Below are 16,145 nucleotides of genomic sequence, written 5' to 3' on the forward strand. Positions count from 1 at the left end.
ACTTGCTTCAGCCATTACTGAAAGAACTCCAGCAAGGTCCATGTCGTGCGTTGGGTCCGATAATCTCATAGCCGGGTGGAGAGAGCTCCAAGTGGTCAGGTTTCTTCCTAGAGCCCTTCAGAGAAAGATGAAGGTAAGAATCCCACTATTTCACTTTGCAGTGCGTCATACAGACTTCCTCAGGGGACTGTCATGCCCATGCGAGGGAAGGGATGAGACACCAGGGAAATACATCCATGTCCAGGGGGAGGCATATGTAAAGGCACGGAGGCAGCCGAGCCCTGTAGCAGCCTGATGGCATGGTGGCAGCCTCAGAGTGACAAATCCTAGAGCTGGGTCACCGCGTGGCCGTTACGTGATTCTCCGGCTGTCCTCACAACCCCTTAGATGTCCCCCGACCATTTCAAAGATGAGGTTCTAAGAGTTAAACAATCTAGACCAGGGTACGAACCCAGGTCTCGCGGACTAGAAGCTTCAGTGTCTACAGTCCATGGAGCAGATAATGTACATCAGGAGCAAGGAGGGAGGTCAGACAGCAATTTGCTTTGGGAATGGGGTGCCCTCGAGGTGAGAAACCAAGCCCTCCGCCAGAGGATGAGTCAAGGGAGACCGCCCAGAGTCTGAATCATCCAGATGACTCAAGGAATCAAGAGACCAAGCTGGCCTCGTACCCGGAACCTGCAGCCTGTCGCCAAAGGCACACACCTTCCTAAGCTTCTATTAATAATCAGCCACAGGAAACCTCCCACAGTCATTCACACGTAACAGTTCAGCCCATTATCAGCACTTGGGAGAGCAGCCCCACTGCCCTCTGCGGTGGAGGGGCGTGGCCGGGGGGGAGGTGACATCATCAGCAAGGCCCTCTTTCCCCTTTCAGCAGAGGTGGGCGGGAACCAATACAAGTTAACCTGATTCAGAGTCACAAGATTAGGGTGGAAGGCCAGCAGCTTTCTCTCTGGTTGTGCAGGCCCTGCAGACAGAATGTTGGCCCCAAGCATCTGCCCACCGAAGTCCCATAACAGAGAGTTTGCGGAGCCTCTTGGATTTAGAAGGCACGTGGAGGTATAGGAGAAAGAATGTGGGTTTGGGGGCCATCCAGATACAGAGGTTAGGGACAAACTTGGGAGCTGGGCTGCCTGGATTTGGTTTCTAGCCCTATCACGTACCCGCGGGGTGTCTTGGGCAAATCCCTTCACATATTTTCCGGCCTTGGTTTTTCCATTTATAAAGTAGGGATGACAAAAAGAGCCCCTTAAGTCTTGGAGACATGGTGAAGATTATCATTGTTACATGCAAATGCTTTACAATAGTTCCCAGGACCTTTATGCAAAATGGGTATTAGCGACTCTTGTTAGAAACATTATACGCAGCGCGGTCCATCCTTCTGAGGGAATAAATACTATGCGTTGTGAAGAACAATCTCATTGCCTCGTGGACGGTGGTGGTAGCAGCATTAAGGGTGCCCAAGGGGAGGCTGTGTTCGCCGTCTTGGCCCAGGTAGTTGCTGTGGACTCTGGGGCGTTCATTTTGTAATTATTCCATTATACTCTGCGCTTACATCTGATGCACATTCTGCTTTATACATGCTGTCTTTTATGACAAGACAGTAAAAAGAAATGTGTGGGCAGATTTTTTTTTTCAACTGCAAAGATGTTCATCACATCTGGTTATCTGAAAAAAGCAGGTTATAACAAAGTCAGTAGTCCTTTTATAGGCTGTCATCAAAATACCTGCTTATAATTAAATGCTATCATAAATTTTTAATATATATTTTCACACACATCCAAACATACATGCTCATAGAATTTCTAGAGCAACAAGCCCCGAGATATTAACAGAGTATTACAAGGGGTGACTTCCTTTAATTTTTTTGTGATTTTTGTTGTATGTATTTCACGCCTATCTGAATTTCCTAATAATTCCACATGGGAGTGGAATTATTTTTGAATTTTTTGTTGTTGTTGTTGTTAAGGCAACAGCCACTTCCATAGCACCTCTTAGCGCATGATACGCTCAGATTAAAGCATGGTCTGCTGACATTGAACGCCCCTGCGCTAAAAATCACTGTCTGCTTGGGCAAGTATACATTTCGATTGGCTATACACCAGGAATTGTCTGTTTCAGGAAGACTGGGTGACTCAGAACGCACCCCAGCCCCAGATGTGGCTCTGGGGGCTCTGTCCCCTGCTTCGCCTGGCTGGCTGGTGGGACTGAGACCGCCATGTTTTCTCTTCTCCTGACACTCCTTCCCCGAGTGTCGCCCTGCTCAGAGACCACCTGCTCATGGCACCAGCTCCCGGTCCAGCCCTCACGCAGTCTGTCAGCCACTGGGGCTGCCTTCCCAGGCCTGGGCCAAGACGGATGGCTTTGTGTCATCGGTCAAATCTGGGCCTCAGTGTCATTTGGGAAATGGGCACCTGCATTGCTCACAGGACAGGGGTGGGGGGGGCTTCCCTCTGAAACCTTCCTGTGCTCCACCATTTTAAGAAAGACTATTGAGTACAGACCTGTCCTTCTGCTCAGGTGAACTCATCGACCCTCAACAGATTGAGTAAGGGCATACTGGTTCCCCCTCCACAGTCTTCCCTTCTTTAGGAACAGGACAGCTGAGCCTTGGTCTTCTTGTACCTTGAAAATAATACTAACTTCTTCTGCCCCGGCCCCTCTCCGTTGTACCCTCACAGCTCTATCATCTGATCCCTTGCAGACTGCGGGGTGAATGCCTGCACTGTGCTCCCCAGCCTGGGGGGTCGACTGCCAAGACTCCTTCCCTTGAATTTGATCCTGGAGGTGGTCAAAGGCGCACATAGCTAGAATGCCTGGATGGGATGAAAATGTCAGTTTCTGTCCAGAAAACAGGACCAAGAGGCTTTGCAGAATCAGTGTTACCACTGAGCTGTGGCTTAGGAGGCTCCTAGCAAGGGGTGAACCTGAGAATCATTTTGGTTTAGCTTCAGAAATCACAGCAACTTGGGGGGGGTGGGGGTGGAAAGCCACGGACTTGCCTTCCTAATTGTAATAACATGGGGCAGGATAATTTATTGACCAAGATGGAATTCACCACTAGGTCCAGTAGATGGGGGGCTGACCCAGCTCCGCTTCAACACAAGGCATGCGAAGTCACGTGATGTTCCTTCAAGGATCTGGTTGGCAAGTCAGTTGCATGGTTACTTGATCCAGGTACCAGGGGATGGTGGGCAGGGGCCATCGGTCAGGAGCCAATGGGGAGACTTAGGCTCAGGTTTAACTTCTCCAAGACAAGCTTTCACTCAGGGCATCAGGGAGCACCTCTACGGGGAAGGGGGAGGGAAATGCAGCCTCAGAGGTAAAAAGAGCAGATTGAAGTTTTGAAAGTACCAAGGGGCAAAGGAAATACAAGAAGCAGCAGTAGTTGTAAGCTGATCCTCTGTACCTAGGTCCAAAGCCTTTTCCTCCTTTCCTCTCCCCTCTCTGCTTCCTTACATTCAATCAGCAAATACCACTCAGGTCTTGCCTGCTACCTGCAGGTTGGTGTGTTCCCAAGAGAGAGGAGCCGCTGCCCCTGTTGGCCGTGGGCTCTGCAAAGACGCAAAGTGTGAAGCTGCCCGGCGTGACTGGCCTGGGCAGGCAGGCGAGTCTGACTGGAAGGTGCGGTCTGTTGGTGGAGGCGGTGGTGGCAGTGAAGGGAGCTGGTCAGGCCAGGAAGGTGGGCGGAGGAGGGTTAAGGGCCAACAATTTTAGGAGGAGGGCCTGCCAAGCGTACATTCAGGCTCCTCACGGCTGCCATGGCCTCTCAGAGAAAGGCAGGAAAGATTTCCCAGGGCTCTGCCTTGTTCAGAGATGAGGAATTCTCTAGCTCACTGCGCTGCAAATCCCTGATAACCTTCTGATGGAATCTAGAAAAGCACTGCCTGAGAACAAAGCCAACTTGGACTAAAGGAATCTGAGAGATACGGAGAGCTAGAGAGGCAGGAGCCTGGTGACGTCAGGCCCTGGTTCCCGCTGTGCCTGAAGCCAGCCTCCACCGGACTCCGCTGCTCCAGGAGCCCATAGCCAATCCCCTCCGTCGATTGCTTCAGCCATTTGAAGTGGAATGTACGCCACATATGCACTGAGGGGTTCTGACTAACAGAAAGAAAGGAAAACATGCAACGTTCTGAGAACAGAAGGTGGTGAGATCGCGCTCCCCCACCCATGCCTCATTTCCTGGCAGCCTGCTTCAATACCCCTTTTCCAGGAGGGTTCTTCTAGACCTTCCAGGGCAGGCGAGACTCTCGGGTCATGGAGTCTCCTAAGACCCTCTGGGCTTACCTGAAGACACCTACCCGTAAGCTCACAGGCCTGCCCTTGTTCGATTCATCCCTTGGTTCCGGCACCTCACCCTGTGCGGGAAAGGCTTGGGAATGCTTGACAGCTATGCATTGAATTTGAAAAAATGAGACTGGTTGGAGAAGAACAAGAGAGCGTTCCTGGAAGAGTTGACATTTGGCGTGGCCTGGGACGACACAGATCCAGTCAGGATGGGCTGCGGGGGCTGCAGCAACAGGTCTGCTCCAAGTCGTAGTGGCAGCTTAATTCTTCTCCATGTCACATAACTACTTTGGGTCGGAGGGGCCGGCGGGGCAGGGGGCTCTGCTCCATGCATGCCTCCTGCTGCTAGGCCTCAGGGGTGGAACCCACAATATCTGGGGCATTGGTTGTCACAGTAGCAGGAGAGCAAAGCGAATCACATGCCGGCCATCCGGGGATGCCTGGGGTGGCTCCCTGCTTCTCCCTCTGCCTGCCACTTCCCCTGCTTGTGGGCATTCTCTCTCTTTCTCTTTCTCTGAAAGGTAAAGAAATAAAATGTTAAAACAAACAAACAAACACGTAGCTATCCAAAGTGACACAGGTCCCTTCCACTCCATGGTCATTGACAACGCCAGGAACCCCACATGCTGAACTTCAGGGAGAAAGGGGCAGGAAGGAGGAGAGGTGAGACGGGGAGTGACTAATCCTGGTGGTTTCCCCCAGTGAATGAAATCCCCACAGGGGGAGGAGGCGTGGGGGGGCTTTCTGGAAGGAGAAACAGTGTGGGCAAAGGATCAGAGGTGAGGATGTGAGGGGAGGCACTGGGTAGGTCTTTCGGCAAATACACTACAGATATTTGTAAAACACATAGTCGTCTAATACTGGCGTGGATCCCATCCCCTGGAAAATCATTTCCACTGGGAACCTCCGATTGAGACCTTATTCGGCAATGAGGTCTTTGCAGATGTAATTAGTTAGGGTTAGATGAGGTCTTGGTGGATCAGGGTTCAATCACACTGGTGCCCTCATTAGAAGAGAAGAGCCAGAGATGGAAGCATCCAAGGAGAAGTCCGTGTCATGTCAGAGGCAGGGATTAGAGGGACCCGTCCACAAACCAAGAGGCATCAAGGACTGCCAGCACACCCCAGAGGCTGGGGACATGGGGTACAAGGAAGGATTCTTTTCTACAGCCTTCCGGGGGAGCAAGACACTGAAACTGACCTTCTATGGGGCCAAAGTTGTACATCTCTTTGTCTGTTCAAAGTAAAGGACCATTATGAGCTCGGAGCATAGGCTAACATCCAGCCTCCAGTGGAATTGTTCCTTTGCACCTTTTCCCATTGCTTGCAGCTGGATTTTATAAGGTAGGCTTGCTCTCAGAGCGCTGGGAGAATTTACACAGGTCCGCGCATGGAGGTCCTCCCACGTGGACTCCCAAAGCAAGGCGAAAGCTCCCTTCCCCTCCCAACAAAGTCCAAACAAGTCCACACAAGGTAGGGAGAACTGGGAGAGAAGCACCTGGATCCGCTCACTTACTCAACCGATGCTTACTGGATTTCGGGATAAACTGGGCACCATGCAAGATGCCAGGGAAGCCGGGCGGGATGATGAATGTGGTGATGATGATGATGGCTGCTAACGTTTTATCAAGAACAAGAGTTTCTTATGTGCCCCACGTTGTTCTAGGCACTTCACATGTGTTAGCTTGTGTATTTCTCATAGTGACCCTGGGAGAGTTAACGCTATTACTATGTGCTTTTTGGGTTTTTGTTTTTGTTTGGTTGTTTGGTTTTTTAAAGATTTATTTATATGAGAGAGAGAGAGAGAGAGAGAGAGAGCATGAGAAGGGGGAGGGTCAGAGGGAGAAGCAGACTCCCCGCTGAGCAGGGAGCCCTATGTGGGACTCCAGGATCATGACCTGAGCCGAAGGCAGTTGCTTAACCAAACTGAGCCACCCAGGGGCCCTTGTTTTTGTTTTTGATGATGAGGCTGAGACAGGAAATCCAAGCACTTGCCCTTGGGTGCAGAGCAAGTGAGGTAGGGAGGGTCAGGAAGGCAATTGTTCTTCCTAACAAGGTTGGCAGAATTATTTGTCCAGGAACTTGATAAATTAAATACTTAAAAGTGAAAGGGAGGGGGCACGGAGCATGGAGAGATGTGTAGAGACACCTCGTTAGCGTAGTTTGGTGGGGGAAAGACAGGGAGAGGAAAGGGCTACCGTCCCCAGAGGGCAGCTGGGGTCATAGGATGGGTCATGAATTGCAGTGAACGTGTATTTGTTGATTAGAATGATCCAGAAAGGAGGTAGATGTGGATTCCAGAGGATGGCGGGGGGGTGGGGGGCCCAGGATTGGAGCTGGGAGATGCTGGCTTTTCAGGGACATAGTCTCATCTCAACTGGAAGAAAATTTGAGATGGCGGCCTCGGGCTCCTGAGTTGTGGTGGGAAGGCCTTCTCACCCATGTGCTCCAGGTGCATGTGGGGGGACAGGTGTGCAGAGAGGTGGGAAAACTGCCCCAGCTACCACCAGCTCCTCAGTGCTGGAATCAGGAGAAGAACTCCAGCTTTCTCTTGGGTCTGTCTCAACCTCGATTACCCAAGCCAGAAGGTTGGGACCAGATGAATCCTATGGTCTTTTTAGTCAAGATAGTGTATAATCAAATCTAAGGTATTGCTAGATAGAAACTTCCAGAGGCCATGAGTCCAGAAACTCCGATCTCATCCCGTGATGGATTTGCAGCACACACTCATTTACAAAGCAAATCTAATTCTCTTGCTGACCAGAGAGAAAAAGAAATAATTTAAACAGTGCAATTCAATTGCACCCACATTTGGCTCTAGGTGCTTTTGCTGCCTCAGCGTGTCTGGGCTGGAGGATGCGGGGGTGTGGTGGGCGGCTCTCAGCTCCCAGGGTCGCTCTGGGGGACGGGCATCTTTAGAGGCATGTGCATCCAGAGTTGTGCCAGAGTCAGTCTTTCCTCGACAGTGGCCACCTTGGGTACAAGAACGGGTTTCATCCGGGGCTCAGTGGAAGAAACAACACAGTGCGGCGGGAGGAGAAACTGGCTGTTCTGGACCTGAGGCAGAGGGGATGTGGGATCTAGTGGCACTTTCCCCGGAACATCTCCAAGTGGATTTAGACCCTGTACCCATCTCATCTCAACCTGGTTTTAGAATGCTGCTGCTCCCTGAACTTCTACTCCTCTGTGGTTACAATTCTTTTTTTTTTTTCTCCTCTCTATGCCTTGGGCACCTTCCCTCCCCTTGCTGGAATATGTTTTCTGCTCACTGTCTTCTGGAAAGTTGCTGCTCCTATAGAGCGACTTTGAGGCCTCTGGCTGCAGGTCTGGGCTGCTCTGTGTGCTCTGCCCCAAAGACTTCCTCAAAGGAGGATCTTGAAATGGCCTCTCTTGGCAAAATGCCCTTCTGTGGCCCACATACTAGCGTTTCAATTTATTGTTGAAGGAGGAGGCAGCTTCCTCTGTAGTTTTGAACTTGACTCTGTGTATTTGGCAGGTAATAAACCAGAGGTGCTCAAAAACAGAGGAGGTAAGGGAAAATGGATTTACGTGAGGCGGGTAAAGGGCTGCCAGATTTGGGAGGGTCTTCAGATCGCAGGCTGGCTCCGGAGGACGTGAACTTTCTGTTCATGACCATGTCCTTAGTGTCTAGGATGGTTCCTGGACACGGTAGGCGCTTAATCCAGGTATGTAATGAATGAGTTCGGTGTAGCCTTCTTGCTGTGTGGATGGGAGAACAGAGACTCAGTCTTCTATGCTGTGCTCCTGAGGGGAAGGATTTTGCCTCTTCAGTTCTTATCCCAGTGGCTGAGCACAGAACCAGGCTCATTGCAGAGGATCAATAAATATTTGTGGAATGACAGGAAAAGTAAATGTCAGGGCCTATGGAGGTAAAGGGGCTGCACAGAGAGTCAGGTCCCTTGCCTTGAGCAAAGCATGGGCTGCTGGAGGGAACAGGTTTGTCACTAACCAGAAGGAGGAGGGTGGGGGAAGGGCCCTTGAGCTGCCAGTATGAGGCCTGCCGGGGCCTGAGGGACAGTGACAAGGTCTTCCTCTAATGCAGTGGTTCTCACCTGGCTGCACATTCGAGCCACGTAGAGAGCTTTAAAAACACCCCAATTCCTCCTCTGCAATCCCTGAGGTTCTGATACAACTGGCCTAGGGTCCATCCTAGGACCCCTGGTAGGTATCCTTTAAAAAAAATTCCTCTGGGAATTCTAATACGCAGGGTGGGTTGAGAACACGAGGTAATCTTTAAACAAAACGAAGCCGCAGAGAAGGGCAGCTAACAGTGCAAAGGGTGCTCAGAACAAGGTCTGGGCAGCAGAAGACTCAGGGGGTGAGGATCCTCCCAGCCAGGGCTCCTGGGGGAGGGCAGAAGGCCAAGGGAGGGAAAGGACTAGCACGGTTGGGCTTAGAGCTGATGGGGTGAACAGAATGAACGCGATGGATTCAGTGGGAGCGAGGATTTCAGCGGAGAGATGATGCAACAAGACAGGGGCATGGAGTGAGAGTCGCTGGGAGCCGCTCCCTGGGATGCCAGGGACTCACCCCGGAAGGCAGTTAAATCAGGCAGTTAAATCGGGTTGGGGAGCTAAGATCTTGAGACTTGGAGGAAGTAGGGAGTCGCCCACCAGGGATGTCAGGGCGTGGCGCGATGGGACTCAAGAAACTCTGAGACCGAGATGGGGCCCTTGGGTCACACAGAGACACACAGCACATGCTCACGCGCGAGCACACGGACTCATCCCCAGGGCACATGCCCACTGCACACGCGGAGGCCTTGGCCTTCCGGGGGAGGAAGGCGACCGCGCAGCCTAACCGCAGCCAGAGCTCGGAGGCCCCTCCCCGCCGCGCCCCTACAAAGGCTTGCGCAACAGGCGGCGGCTCCGGCGGGCGCCCGGCGCGCTCAGCCTCCGCCCGGCCGGTCCCCGAGAGCTGGCGGGAGCGGGAGGAGCGCCGGAGAGGAGGGAGCGGCAAGGGGTGTGTCCCCGCGGTGTGCGGGTTCCGGAAGGCAGGGGCGGGGCGAGCGCGGGGCGGGGCCGCGGCCGGGGCGCCTATAAAGTCGCCCGCCGCCCGGGCATAAACAAACCCCGCCGGGCTCCCAGCTTGGTCTACGGAGCGCACGCCCGTCCTCGCCGCTCTGCTCCGCGCTCGCTGGCCGCCGCGCCTCCAGCCCCGCTCCGGCTCCTTTTGCTTTTCTCTCTATACCTTAGGTAAGCCCGACACCCTCCTCGTGCCGGGCAGGGCGGGATCCGGGATCGATAACCCCGTGCCTGCAGCTGCGGCTTCTGGATCGCTCTTTGTGGCCCCCAGAGCTGCAAGTGCGTGGCGACCCTGCGGCGAGGGCGCGCGGAGGGGCTTTGGGGCGGGGCCGCCGCTGGAATGGGGGGTGGGTTTCGATCAGTGAGGAGGAGGAAGGGGAAAAAAAAAAAAAAAAGGTCCCTGCTCACCTTCCCCCAAGTGGGAAAGTGGGATCTTGGGTTCCAGGGAGGGGTAGAGAGCCGGCCTGGGCACACCTTCGTCGCGCTTCCCAGCGCCACCCGGAGTCACAGCTGGCGCCGCAGGCCTGAGAGCGCACTGGAAGTGGGAGCCGGAGGAGGGCCTGGGAGAGTGCGTGTGTGCGCGCGCACGTGTTGGGGTGGGGTGTATTCTCCGAGTGGGGTGTCTGGGGAAGGAGGGTGTGAGCGCGCGTGTGTGGAAAGGAGGTGAGTATGGGAGAGCGGCGAGCTGAGGCTGGAGAAAGGGGCGTGGGTGTGTCCGGTTTCCCGACTGAGCTCTGAACCGATGTGCGGGTGAGGGGCGGGGGCCGATTCAGCCTCGAAGCCAGGGTGGGGTGTGTGCGTGCGTGCGTGTGTGCTGCCGGGGGGGCGGGGGGGGTTGGGAGGGAGGGTCTGAGTGTGTCACAGTGCGTGCCAGACGCGCGGGAGCGAGTGTTGGCCAGGACCGCTGGGCAGGGTGCGTCCCCGAAGGTGGCCCGGGGTTGGCGCTGTGGTGGCACCGAAGAGGTGGCCTGGTCCAGAGGGGTCGTGTGGGCAAGGGGCGGCCCAGCGCCGGCCAAGGCTGCCAGTGGCGTCATTTTCGCCTCCGCCCACCTCCCTGGCCCGGGTCCCCCTGCCTTCGGGGACCGCCTCTACTGCCCTCCTGAGGGAAGAACAGCTGGAATTACTCCGATGTTCCTCGGAGATCCGCGGCCTCTGATTCAGCCTGGGGCGGGGAGCGCAGGGCGTGTGGAGAGTGGTGGGCTGGGGGTGAAGGCGCTGTCACCACTTCTGTCACTTGAGTGGCTGAAGCTGGGATTTAGTGAGTCTTTTCCTTCACCGTCCCCATGCCCCCCCTCCCAGCCACTCTGTCGCCTGTGCTGTCAGACGTCCCTGTGGGTCGGGGCAGCACCCATATGTGTCTGGAAAGGGGAGGTGCCTGGCAGCCAGTGGGGGAGGGAAATCTGGTTGGGGAAGGTTCAGGCTCAGATCTTCGAGTGTTCCAGGCCCTTCAGTTCTTTGCTTCCTTTAAGTTACTGGGAAAAGGTTGAAGATTCAGAGTTCAGCCCTTGGCCGCACGGGAGAGCATTATTTCTTTGTGATGTCCATTGGCCATACTTAATGTTCTCAGCCACCTCCGATGAGCCAAATATTGAAATACAAACTGCTCTTGCTATGAAAATGCAGTTCGAAGACAAGCTCACCAGCCTCTCCTCCTATACCGAAAATGCTAGGTTTTTACTGATTTTCACAGATACGAATTGAAATAAGCAAGGTAGAGTGCAAGTTCCAGCCCTTGCCTTCAAGGGGCTCACCCATTCAGGGGGAGAAATGCAGGCAAAGAGTGTAAGTGCTGGTGTGGCCCGGGGTGGGGGTCCCAGGTATGGCGAGGTAGAGGTGATCAGGAAGTGTTGGGGATCTGTGAGGGATGGTGCCCTGGTGTAAGCAGTGAAATCTGGGGTGTCCGCTGAACTGTGACCTCTTCGTTTACTGGGACCTTGTCCCCCACAAGAGGGTGAGTTGGAAGGCTTCCCTAGCCCTGCCCTGTAACCTGGTACCTGGCCCAGGAGTTCAAATACATGCATTGAATGAATTGAATGGCTCCTTTCCTCTGTCCCATTCCCCTGTAATCTCTTGGGTAGAGTCCCAAGCAGGCAGTTGACCTTCGGGGTGGTGGTGTTTGACTTGGCTTTCCAGGAAGACCTTCCAGCACCTGTTGGGATCTTCCCTCCCCAGAGCAAGAGTCTTCCGGAGCAAGGAGCAAATCCAAGACTACCAACAGTCGGTCTGATAATTTGGGATGGAATCAGGAACTCAACACATGTTCCTGATTCTGTATCTTCCATTTTACAGAGAGAAACTGAGGCCCAGATACAGGGTATGACTTGCCAAGGCTGAGCCAGAGCTGGAACTTGGCCCTCCAGACCCCTCTGGTTGCTATTGAAGGTGGTGAAAGGGGTTCTTGGTCTTGATTGTTGCCCCTCTCATAGCTGACATTGGGTCTTCATTGCATTTCTTGGTGAGGAAACTTTCCAGGTGGAATGTGGTGATTATTTATTTATTTAGTGTCAGTCACATGTTCTTGAGAACTTAGCAGAAATCAGTCCAGTGAGCAGGAGGAGCTGTAGCCCTGCTGAGGGATGGTTGACTGGATTCTGGCTGCCCCCTCCAGGTTGGACTTAGATCTGAACAGAGCTGGGGACTCCCTCCACCAGGCTCACAGAAAGCTCCTGGTCTGGGCTTGCCTTGGCATGGATGTGGAAGAAGGGTTGTGTTGTGTGTTTTTGGTGGCCCAAAGCTGCTGTTCTTTCTTGGGACCCAGCTCCAGAGAATCCCATCCAAGGCGTGACTCAAAGTCCCTGTGCCTCAGAAAGGAAGCCAGGATGATGAGTCAGCATCTAAGACTCTGGCTGGGAGAGGGCAGGGAGGGGCAGGACAGTCTTCCTAGTCAGCTGCTGCATCCCTCCTAACCCCCGTCCTCCTGGCCAGAGCGCGGCCTGATGGGAAAAATGAGGCTGAGAGAGTTGGAAAGATTGGCCCGTGGCCACGTGGCGAAAGGTGGGAGAGCCGGACTTTGACCCCAGAGGCCTTTGTTCCTTTTCATGACAGCATGTTGGGATAACTGGAAAAAAACTGGAATGAAAGAAAAGTCCAGAGATGTGATGAGGAGTGCAGTGCCTCAGTTTCCTCTCCAGTAAAATGCGAATAACAGACACTGTCTCATGGGGACATGTAAATATTAATGAATTAATCCGTAGAAAGAGCAGAGAAAAGTGCCTGGCACGTGGGAGCACCATGTAGGTGTTGGCTGTCAGTGATTCCCACAGATTACATTTCTCAAGGCATTCCTTGGCGATCAGTTTCAGGGACTTGTGTCCTAAGCCTGCCCATGCGGGTGAAAGTGCCTGCAGGGACTGAACTCATGGTTTGAGTTCAAGAACTTCTTGAAGTTCTTCCAAAAGAACTAAGCGGATGCAGACAGCATAAGAATGTAATGCGAGGGGCGCTTGGGTGGCTCAGTGGGTTAAGCCGCTGCCTTCGGCTCAGGTCATGATCTCAGGGTCATGGGATCGAGTCCCGCATCGGGCTCTCTGCTCAGCAGGGAGCCTGCTTCCCTCTCTCTCTCTCTGCCTGCCTCTCCGACTACTTGTGATTTCTCTCTGTCAAATAAATAAATAAAATCTTAAAAAAAAAAAAAAAAAGAATGTAATGCGAATGTTGTCTGAAATGCAGATTTCCAGGCCCAGTAAGTCTGGGAGGCCCCGGGAATCTGCACCATCTCCAAGCTGCCTGGGCTGGATTAAGGGTGGGGTGTCGTGAAGGCTGGTGGAGTTGAGGCCATCTGCTCCAGAATGACTGCGGAGAGGGAAAGGAAAGGAGAGGCCAGAGCAGCCCATACTTCTGTACCTCCATACCCTGGTGCTCTGTAAGCCCCGCTTACCTGGCCAAGGAGCCTTGATGTTTCAGCTCATCACCTCATTCAGCTGAGATACGTGACATTACTGCCATTTCTCAGGTCAGCGAACTGAGGCACGGGCAGATGACCTGCTTGTCTATAATCAAGTGAGTGGGGTCCTGTTCTAGGTGGACCATCCTGGTGGTGTCAAGGTTCTCCAGACCCTTCTAGACCTGTCTTTGAAGCATGAACTTGGTTTCCTTGATTCATTTCATGCGCCCATTTCATGTGTGGCAGTTCCTACCTGCCTGATCCCAGGCCTTGCCTTTCTGCTTTTCTTTCTCCTTCCATTTGGAGACGAGAGATGGACGGAAGGTAGTGTGTGCTACAGAGGTAGAGGTGAGTTCTCTGATGCCCTCTTGGCCTCCTGCCATGGCAGCCCAGGCTTGCTGGAGGTGGGTGTTCTGAGAGATGGGATGTGCTCCCCTTGGCGAAGGTCTGTGCAGGCTCTGTGTCTGGGCTTTTCCAGTCCAGCTGAGGTGGTGGGAGCTGAGGCTCGTTAGTGTCTGCAGCCCTTGAATGGCCTGTTCAGGAGTTCTATCTTTTTTTTTTTTTTTTTTTAAGATTTTATTTATTTATTTGACAGAGATCACAAGTAGGCAGAGAGGCAGGCGGAGAGAGAGAGGAGGAAGCAGGCTCCCTGCTGAGCAGAGAGCCCGATGCGGGTCTGGATCCCAGGAGCCTGAGATCATGACCTGAGCCGGAGGCAGCGGCTTAACCCACTGGGCCACGCAGGCGCCCAGGAGTTCTGTCTTTTACTTTATAGTTTTTCTTCTCTGAAATCTGTAGAAACCTCAATACAAGTATGAATCTTACATCCACGTGCAGCCTTCCTTGAAGGGGTAGATAGGGACCAGAGCTCTAGGCTGTTCCCATCTCAATCCCAGCTCCACGCCCTTGGCTTTGAGAAGATTCTCTACAGCTCTTTGGGCACCGCCCAAAGGTCCACAGTTCCCCAGCTGGGAACCCTGGCCGACTCTCCTCTGTCCTTAACAAGCATTGAACTGGCCTCCTTTCTCCAGGAAGCTGTCGCTGGCTTTCCCTTCCAAGCTGGCATGCTGGTGTGTGTGCCCTCCTTGGATCATTCTGGACTGAGTCTCTGTTTACCCTGTTCCTGTGGACCCTGAGGGCCTGGCACTTAGTAGGCACTCAGCGTTGGTCAGAAGAAACCCTCTGTTTATGAAGCAAATAACTTGGGCCAACCTGTGTAGGAAAGATCGGAAGACCATCCAGAGTGTGGAAACAGCGAGACCATTTTGAGCAAGGATCCTGTCAATGTGGCAACCGTCCCATCTCTGGGACAAAGGGTCTGTAGGAGGAATCTGTTTCCGTGTCCTGTGCCAACACTGGCTCTGTTTGTGGGCTTTTGATATCTCACAGACCAGCTAGGGTAGCTCATGCTTGTCCTGCAGATTTGCAGACGAATCCTTGAATCCCACCAGTGTCCTCCTTCAGACTTCCATTATTCTGCTTGTTCTCTGGATGGTCTTCTCTCTGCCAAACCATGGATCGGGCTGCCAAGACTCCACTGAGAAGCTTCAGGAAGATCCCTGGGTCATGTTACAGAGAGGGGGTGGGTGGTGATGGATTGCCAGCCCTTCCCTCTTCCTGCTCTGTGTCCCAGACCCCCTGGCTAGTTCTGTGCTCTGGTTGAACACAGGCTGTCCTATTTTAGCTCCAGCCCTGTAAGCTGGGGTTAGCCTTTTTCTGGAAGATTCCTTTTTCTTTCTTTTGGCATCAAGCAGTTTCTTGAATGCTGCTGAGCAGGCCCCATGCAAAGCGGGAAGGGGACACTCTAGGAATTTCTAGTCTGATGTCCCCTCTGCTTGGCATTTTTACCATTTTATTGACTTTGAGAACCCTGTTCTCGACTTCGTTCCCCTAAACTGGGGGACTTTCTTGAAAGTCCAGTTCTTCTAGGTTCTTCCATATTGTTTACTAGCTCAATGACATAAGAAAAACATGGCCATTTAAGACCACCAACTTCTTACTCTCCCTAGAGCCTTGAGTTTCAAAAGATCTAGAGAGAACCGTGAACTACCTTACAGCTTGACATCACAATCTCCTTGGCCAAAAAAGAAAACACTGCCTCTATCTACAGTAAGAAACGGGTAGCCAAGGCATACCCCAAGGCTGCTTTCCTTGAGGTTCATATGGACGTGGGGCTGTTCTGGAAGCTTCGGGGATTGCAGTATCCAGGGACGTTGCTATGTCCAACAGCAGCAGCACACATTGATTTCCACCCCACCCCCTGCTACCCCCTTTTCAATTCTGTTCCATAAAGAGCCCAGTGTGCTGGAAAGAACACCACTTTCATGTGGCTTTGAAACCGGGTGTGTTACGGAGGGGACAAAATCTGGGCCAGTTGCTGACGATCACAATCGATGCAAGCTTGTCAACAAAGCCTCCTGGCCTGCCTTTCCCTCTGCTCCACTAGAGGTGACCAGGAGGATGCCGTCTGTCCACCCCTGCTCTGCATGCGTGCCCCCACATTGAAGGAGTGGGTCTTGGCCTTTCGGAAGTCATGTGGACCTTTGCTTTTGTGCCTCGGGTTACCCATCTGGAAGCCGGGCTGGTGAGCCCCGCCTTCTGCCGGGGACCTCCACGGGGCACAAATAGAACAAGGCGATGAACACTTTCTCCAAGTGTCAAAACTGCTGAAGGCATCTTGCCGGCGCCTGGGTAGCTCCGTGAAGTGTCTGTCTCTTGACCTCGGCTCAGTTTTGATCTCATGGTGGTGAGTTTGAGGCCACATTGAGTGCCATGTTCTGAATGGAACCTACTCAAAAAAAAAAAAAAAAAAGGTGGAGGGAAGCTAAAAACACAGCCTTTCTGGGCATTATGAAGGAAAGTAGGAAAGTCTAGGACGGGGACTCTGTCCAGAGCCTAAGCCTAGGCATGGGGGCCCTGCAGGACTGC

The 16,145-nt window shown here is 53.1% G+C and overlaps 1 protein-coding gene across 4 annotated transcripts in view; it reads left to right on the forward strand.

Annotated features, from left to right (window-relative positions):
* The first annotated feature begins 9,200 nt into the window (after window positions 1-9,200).
* The window catches only part of NDRG1 (N-myc downstream regulated 1), a 53,924-nt gene continuing 46,979 nt past the window's right edge, over window positions 9,201-16,145 (forward strand). The window contains exon 1 of one of the 4 annotated variants that reach the window (XM_082719342.1): window positions 9,201-9,613. The gene's annotated coding sequence lies outside the window, so the exon portion shown is untranslated. Of the gene's footprint in view, window positions 9,614-9,963; window positions 9,998-16,145 lie in introns of those variants that run through there. The other 3 variants (XM_082719343.1, XR_014308470.1, XM_082719341.1) reach the window with 3 other exon arrangements.

This window comes from Mustela nivalis (assembly GCF_964662115.1).
Source record: "Mustela nivalis genome assembly, chromosome: 2".
NCBI lineage: Eukaryota > Metazoa > Chordata > Mammalia > Carnivora > Mustelidae > Mustela > Mustela nivalis.